Source organism: Psittacula echo (assembly GCF_963264785.1).
Source record: "Psittacula echo genome assembly, chromosome: 7".
In the NCBI taxonomy this organism is placed as follows: Eukaryota; Metazoa; Chordata; class Aves; order Psittaciformes; family Psittacidae; genus Psittacula; species Psittacula echo.
In genome coordinates, this window is record NC_137740.1 from 24391934 (window position 1) to 24399971 (window position 8038).

Below are 8038 nucleotides of genomic sequence, written 5' to 3' on the forward strand. Positions count from 1 at the left end.
AGTAAATACTGGTGACAGAATTAAATACTGAGGGAAAACATAACCTCCTGAAAATGAAAGCCTTTCTGCAATATAGAAACTGTACACAGGAACCAAGCATAAGAAGTGGCAGAAGTCTTGAGACTGCAGCATTAAAAACCTGACTGAATAAACCTCCAGAATGGTGTACTGTGTACAGTCACCTGCCATAAACTAGGAAGTAAACAGAATGTGCTCAGGCCTTGACCATTTCTAGTTTCTGTGACTTTAAACAAAGGTTGGAAAGAACACCTACCATTTTAGCTCCTAGTGCTGTCTTCTGCATCCAAACAGGATACCACTACATTCATTGAGGCTCACATTTCTAGTGTTTAGGAGTCTGCAAAAGATGACAAATGCTCATTGAAACTTTTCTTGTGCAATTTTAAAATCAGAGTAATAGGATGAAGCCAATATTTAAATTGATCTAGAATAATGTGCAAAGATACTGCTTAGTGGTTCATTTCCAAGAGAGAGGACTAATTATGTAGGAGTATAATGATCCGGTTTTTTTTTTTTTTAAGAATTATGTTGCAATTTGCCAATTGGTTAAATGAAAGATTGCGCTTCAGGACAAAAACTCTTACATAATTTATATAGTCATTAAGAACAAGTGGGATTAATGTTTCACTGGGGCATTATAGGAAGTATTACAACACCAATATAATGGATAAAAATAATGTACTAATCTGTGATCATCCCTGACTTCCAAATCTGGCTATTACATTCTTGATTAAATCATCCATTCCGATATTTAGTTGTGTAATGATGGCAGTAAGGATCCTGATGCTTACAAACATTGATTTAGATTTCGGTTGGTAAACTTTTTAAAACTTTCCTGTTAATTTCTTTGAAACAACAATAAAACAGATTAAGATTCACACTCCCATGTTAATCTTCCCAATTTACACTTCTTTTGTAACTCACAGTAAGGCTCTCACTAAATTAAAGAAGATTTTTGTAAGTATCTTAGTCTTCTCTGTTCCTAAAATTCCAAATGCCTATGAGTATAGCAAGAAAACCCTGTTTTCATAAATACATTTATTCAAGCACTGATCCTTGATAAGCATTAACTGTTTTGGGAGAAAAAACTAAATAATACAGATTATTTCTTTAGTAAACCAGATAGAAATAACACATTTAGCTATTATCACCACACTTCTTGTGAAGTTAACATGAAAATCTGTCTACAACTAATCCAAGCATCAGAAACCAGAGTGAAAGATTAACCTCACCCTGTGCAGCTTTTCCCTTGTGTCTGGGGATCTAGCTCTGCAATTTGTATCCATGCTTTTGTCTGCATGTGACAACCCAGCTTCCTTTTGCTGTCTCAAGTCCTTGGCTCTGACCTGGTTACTTCTGACCTGACATTGCACTGTTTTAATTGTATCTCAAGGTCACATAGTCCTCTTCAGTTCAGATGTTTAACTGATAATACTCTGCATGCTTTTTACAGTGGCATAAAGTGTTTAGAAATGCAGTGATTCTAGAGACAGCATCCTACACAATGACTTCACACAAGCACTAATCCCATAGAGCCTCCAGCTAGACATATACATGGTAAAATATCTGGGGAATAGGAAAGGACCACTGAACACCATTTTTGTTCTTAAGTTTGGAAATAAATTCAGACGAATTCCTTAGTATTTTACACCAGAGTTCATGTTCTCATAAAATGGGAATAAATTTGATGCTACCTTGAAATGTTAAATAATGAGATGTTAAATAATTACCTCTCATAATATTTGAGTCAGTAGTCAATACATGCTAATGCTACAAAAACATTATCAATACTTGCTGTAACTTAATTTTACAATTTCTTCAGCAGCCCAACTGTAGCTCAGATACTGTGTGATACAGGAAAGCTTGGTGCAGCCCCAACGCATTTTATCTGCGGTGCTGGTTGACACTAAGGATTAACTGTATTCTCCAGCCAAGAAAACTACAGGGGACCTCCTCCAGCAACGAGCACGAGCTATGTGCTGTTCCTGGGGGTCTCATGGGTAAAGCAACACGGTCTTTTCCAGCACAGCCACCTAAGTGGGAACAGCAATGATTTGTCTTTCTTTCCCCTATAACTAAGCAAATAAACCACCCTCCAAGCCCTAAGTTTTGGTGACATGAGTAAGCCACAGTAGTAAGAAGAGAAGAACCACACTGTGCACAGAATAGAGAAAGCTCCCTCCCTCTCGTGGGCACAGAGGGAGAGAAAATGGCGGGCTGGGGACTTAGGCAGGCTCCGAACCCAGAGCGAGCTTCTCAGGCTACTTAGGCTATGAAGAGCCACAACCCCGATCCCATAGCCTGGCTGCGTCCGCCATGACCGTAACGACGATGCGAAAGAAAAATCCGCTCAAAAGGCGAAGGAAGGTAACAAAATAGTATACACCATCGGTCGACCTCAGGGTTGCCTGCTGCAATAGGCCATACTACAACACGCTACCCTACTTAGCTCTCCTAACTGCCCACGCCGTGACTCGGCTTTTCTCCCCCAGCTACTACCCCGCCTGCCAGGGGAGGAGGGTGCAGGAAGGGGCGGGCAGCAGCAGCGGCAAGGCGGTGCAGAGAAGGAGGCAGGCTGTGAGCGGAGCCACCCGACGCACAAGATGGCCGCTGCTGCAGCAGCGGTGGCGGCGAAGGAGGGGTGGCGGGTCATGGCGGTGGGGGAGCCCCGGGGCCTGCGGGTGCTGGAGAAACAGGGCGCTGCGGCCGCCACTGTGTGTCGTAGCTGAGGGGGTCGGTGGCCGCTGCGAGGAGCCCGGCCCGTGTGGTGAGTACGCTGTCTCATCTACCCGTCGCTGCAGCGCTCCACTGCGGCGAGCGGATTGACTGAGGTGCGGGGAACAATGGGGTGGGTTTCAGGAGCGGTGGTGGGAGTATGTGGGCTCCCCTGGCCTTTCCGGAGAAGAAAAATGGAAGGATGGGTGCTGAATTGCCCGTGGGGCCTGTACCGCCGACTGTCTCGCTAGGCCGCAGGCTCCTGCCGGGCTCGATTTCCGAGTGCTCTGGGCAGGCAGGCGGGGAGAGAGAGAACTGTGGAGTTCGCCGTCCTCGTTGCGGGGGACGGTGGAAGGCCCAGCGCTTGGGTCCGGCGTGGGGAGAGGTGGCATCGCCCCGGCCTATGGCGAGAAGGGACCGGCGCCTTTTACGTGGGGCCTGTGTCTGCTGTTGTTTTTCCGGGGGCTCTGTGTGCTTGAGAAGAAGAGAAAGCTCATCCCTGTGTCGCACTCTGCACAGATAAACAACAGTGGGGAGAACAGGGGGAGAAATAAGGCCGGAGACCCTCCTTTCTTCCCGCGGTCGGTGTGAGGGGACACTCTTCTCCCACCCTCCCCGGGTTGTTGCTCTTTTGTCTGTGGTGCTGAGGGAAGAGCGAGGTGGCCCCCGGCCTCCCTTTGCGTGGGGAGAAACCGGGATAAAACCGAACAGAAAGTCCACTTTCACTAGTTTTTTGCCGTGGAGTTGTTTTAGTTGTTGGTTTAAGAGGGCGAGGATGGGTAAGGTGGCTTGCCAGGAGTGCGGTATTGATGTAGCTCTATTTTAATGTGCTTTGGTGGTGAGAATGTCCTGGTGTCAGTTTTTGTCCTCAGAAGCCATTGTGAAGCCTGTGCCGCTTTAAAACAGGGAACTCTTTGTTGGTTTTTGGTTGTCTGTTTTTTTTGTTAATGTTATGGGTTTTTTATTCCCTAGGAACATTTAATTTTCTCCACATGCATGTATGTTTTTTTTTTCTTCAGAGCAGCTTGCTTTGTTTTTATTTAGCCAACTATAATGACTCTTCTATCCATCGAGTGGTAGCGTACTGTTTTCTGTATGCTTTTGCTATATTGAAAATGGCCGAAGTGTGGGGGGAAATGCAAAAATTATTAGAAGGTTCAGAGTAACGTGAACTGTTCTGGAGGTGCTTTAATCGTTGTAACTAGATTAGCAATGCTATCTTCTAATGACTGCTTGGAAAAGAAATGCAGTTAAACTCGGTATTTATATATTATTTGCATTATATAGCTATAGAGTTGTTTGATAACACAGCACTATTACAGAGCAGAAAGTCATGTGTTCCTAAACTTTTTCTTTTACCTCCTTCAGTTTATAAGGATTTGTAGTACATTTATTGTATCAACTATAAATGCTTGCATTTCGTCTGCATTTGAAGTCAATGAAGTTAATAAGAGGCTTTGTAATTGTATAAATAACCCAGTGTTCCTTGGAGGATTGTATACCTTATTGCTGGTTTCTAAGCTTCATCAGTAGCACTGTGGCTTTCTTCAGTCCATTAATGCACAATGTTGATATGGAGTTACAGTTTCCACTAACATAAATAGCAGATGTTATTAGTTAGGCACCTTTTCTTTTCCCTGCAATAGCTTATTGCTTTATCTTCCTGTCCTAGAAAAGGTTCTGTCAAAATAGCTTGACAGGCTTCTTTGAGGAAAATTTAGAAATGCAGGTACCATCAATGCAGTCTGTTTTGACAACCAGACTTGAGTGATGCACTTGTCAATCCCTTCTGAGCAGCAGTAACTTTAATGGAGATAAGTGGGAAGTAACTTCTGTGTCTTCTGGTGTTTGTGGGTTGTGGGGTTTTTTGGTGGTTTTTTTTTGTCAACTTTGTTTCCAAACTATCTTAGTTTAAAGCAAAATATTTTAGAAATTTGTGATGGGATTATTGTATTCTGATAATGATTTTGAAAACTAATGTTCCAATGAACAGATGAATGTATGAATCCAGAAATTACATACATTAGTATGTGAGAGTTTAATACGTATGGACATCTTAGGACATATTATTATATGAAAGTGGTCATGTTATTGTAGATGAAAGAAATTAACAGGATTGCTTTTGGAAATTTATGCCACGTTGCTAGTGATTCACCAGCAATCTGGATGGAAACCATTATAAATCTTGTTGAATTAAGCATTGCAGAAGCTGAGAATCAGTGAGTGTGTGTATTAAAATATTGACTTAATTTCTTTATATGTGATTCAGACGTCTTGGGTGATGCTGAGGGTGGTCATCTTTGATAATGATGGCAAAGACTGATATCTCATTTTATTTAAGGTCTATACCTCACAACTAACTAGTGCTGTAGAAGAGTGTTTCATGATACATGGTGAATTGACCTTTCCCATTCTGTAATATATAATAATATGAAGGGTAATACTTTATTTTTTTTTTAACTTCACGCAAGAGATCATATGGTTCACATGCTAAATAGGTGGGAGAAAATCTTTCTTTCATTTGAAAGAACTTGTGGAATCCTAGCTTTTAAACAACGTGAAATGTAAAGCTGAAATAGAAAGAAAGAACCCACCTGCATTTATGCTCTCAAACATCCTGAGCATCTTAAAATAGCTATACAGTGGCCACTATAAGGTACCTTTTAAGCACATGACCGTTTATAAAGCTTTTTTTTTTTTGTGTGTGTGTATGTGAAGCCTGCTCCTTGTTGAAAATTATTTTTCCGGTGTGGATTCAACAGATCATATTGCAGATGAAACTCTGTGTGGTTTTATGGCTCTTCCTGCACCCAATAAATCGGATGGTTTGTTGTTGAAGCATGCCAAGTAATACTGGCTGTTAGGCCAAAAAAAATCTGACTGAAAGTACATGAGATAAGTCATTGGGGAATTTGTATTTTGATGTTATTGCCTTTTACTGCAGTTGGTAATGAATATGAAACTATTATGATACAGGAATGAAGATACAATATGCTTCTGTTGTGAAAGGCTGTTATATAAGCATTCTGTACTAGATGAAATTTCAGTCTGACCTTCAAGATTCTGTGCAGGCTGTATTACAGTAACGTGTCCTGAAGTCTGTGAAGGACTCAAGATAACCGAGAAAGAAAACCACAGAATATTTACTTATGTTGTGTTACTTTCCTTTCTGTACCAAGATTTTCCACGGTGCATGCTGAATTAGGTGCAGTTCCCATCACTTAGTTTGACCCCTTGTTTTTCTCAAGAAGTATGTCTCTTGATGGTTATCTTTTGCATCAGATTCATTTTCTTGGTTACCAGTACAGCAAAAGTTGAAATGGTATTAGATTTCAAAGGGCCAACTGATTTCTAATGAGTTTCTGGTTTGTTATTTGTGGAAATGCGTAATGGGCAAGAAGGTGTGAAAGTCCTATCAGCTTATTGTAAATAGATTTTTCTGGTATGAAAAGACTTTCTAGTTAAAGTGCTTGAGGAAATACTTTTCCTGTTAGTGCATGGTAGCAACACATCATGTGTTATCAGCTGGAAAAAGAACGGACTTTAAATAAAATAGCAGGATTTTGAAATAATTTGTTGCAGATTTATGTTGCCGGAAGCAGTAACAGTTGTGCACTGCTCTGTTGGAATTTTTAGAGAAGTGTGTTTCATGCAAGTGTAATGGGTGTCCCTGCCCCTCTTTTGAGGCTTCTTCCTAAGCCAGTGAGAAGGAAGGCATCCTCATGTGGTCTAGGGCAACTTTGAGCAGGTAGAGATGGCTTATATATGTCAGCAACATACTGCAGAAATCTCATGCAAGCAGACTTGTAAAAGTTTGCAGTAGTGTCGTGGTTTAAGCCCAGGCCGTAAATCAGAACCACGCAGTCCACTTCCCTCCCCACCTTTCTTCCCTCCGCTTCTGGAGGGACGGGGAGGAGAATCAAAAGAATGCAACTACCACGGGTTGAGATAAGAACAGTTTAATAACTAAGGTATAACACAAATCACTACTGCTACCACTAATAGTAATAATGACAAAGGAAATAACAAGGCAAGAGAATACAACCGCTCACCGACCGGTACCTCGCCCCCACCCCGCAGTGATCCAGCCCTTCCGGGAACTCTCGGTTCTACATCCTGGGCATGACGTGCTGTGGTATGGAATACCTCTTTGGCTAGTTTGGGTCAGGTGTCCTGTCCCTGCTTCCTCCCGGCTTCTCCTCCTCCCTGGCAGAGCATGAGACTCACAAAGTCCTTGGTCAGGGTAAACATTCTGACCAGCAACTGAAAACATCAGCTTTATCAGTATTATTCCCAGGCCAAAAGTCAAAACACAGCACTGCACCAGTAGAAAAAATGACTGCTACTGCTAAACCAGGACAAGTAGGACTGGCAGAATAACCACAAGTAGGCAATACTTTTGAATTGGAGAAGGTAGCTCTTGGCTGTGGCTCAGCCAGATGGCACCAGCCATTTGAAAAATCATAGAATCATAGAATGGTTTGGGTCGTAAGGGACATTAAAGACCATCTAATTCCAACCTGCCTGCCATGGGCAGGGACACCTTCCACTGCATCAGGTTGCTCAAAGCACCATCCAACCTGGCCTTAAACACTTCCAGGGACAGGGCAGCCACACTTCTCCAGGCAACCTGTTCCAGTGTCTCACCGCCCTCACAGTAAAGAATTTATTCTTAATGTATCATCTAAATCTACCCTCTTGCAGTTTAAAGCCATTCCACCTTGTCCTATCACTACTTGCCCTTGTAAAAATTCTCTCTTCAGCTTTCTTGTAGGCCTCAACTTTAGGTACTTGGAAGACTGTTACAAGGTCCCCACAGAGCCTTCTCTTCTCCAGAATGAACAAGCCCAACTCAGCCTGTCTCCATAGGAGATGTGCTTCAGCTGTCTAATCATCTTCATGGACCTTGCCTGGACTAACTGTAACAGTCCACATCCTTTTTATGTTGGGAGCCCCAGAGATGACTTTAGCATTATTTCACACAGAAAAAGGACCTGTACATCCTTTGCAGACTTTTGCATGAAAGCTTCTGCTCAGCTGGCTGTCTGGATTTGGTATTTTTCCCCACATGTAGACTAATAGAGAAGATCTCTCTTAAACACTTGTGTGCCTTTACCACTTTTGTACAATGTTAGCTACACTGTTCAAAAAGAGAAATTAGGAATATGGAGAAAAATCTTCATATGAGAGATGGTTGGGAGGAGGAGAGAGGTAGCAAGGGAGTAGGATTTTGACAGGCAAAATAATTGAGTTTTTCCTGTTACGCAGCATAAGAAATGGAGCTGAAGGAAGGAAGAGCTTT

At 42.3% G+C, this 8038-nt stretch overlaps 1 protein-coding gene across 15 annotated transcripts in view; it reads left to right on the forward strand.

Annotated features, from left to right (window-relative positions):
- Positions 1 to 2362: 2362 nt before the first annotated feature.
- RC3H1 (ring finger and CCCH-type domains 1) overlaps positions 2363 to 8038 on the forward strand; it is a 69985-nt gene continuing 64309 nt past the window's right edge. For 14 of the 15 annotated variants that reach the window (XR_013957441.1, XR_013957442.1, XM_080623515.1 and 11 more), the window contains exon 1: positions 2597 to 2788. The gene's annotated coding sequence lies outside the window, so the exon portion shown is untranslated. Of the gene's footprint in view, positions 2389 to 2596; positions 2789 to 8038 lie in introns of those variants that run through there. The other variant, XM_080623526.1, reaches the window with a different exon arrangement.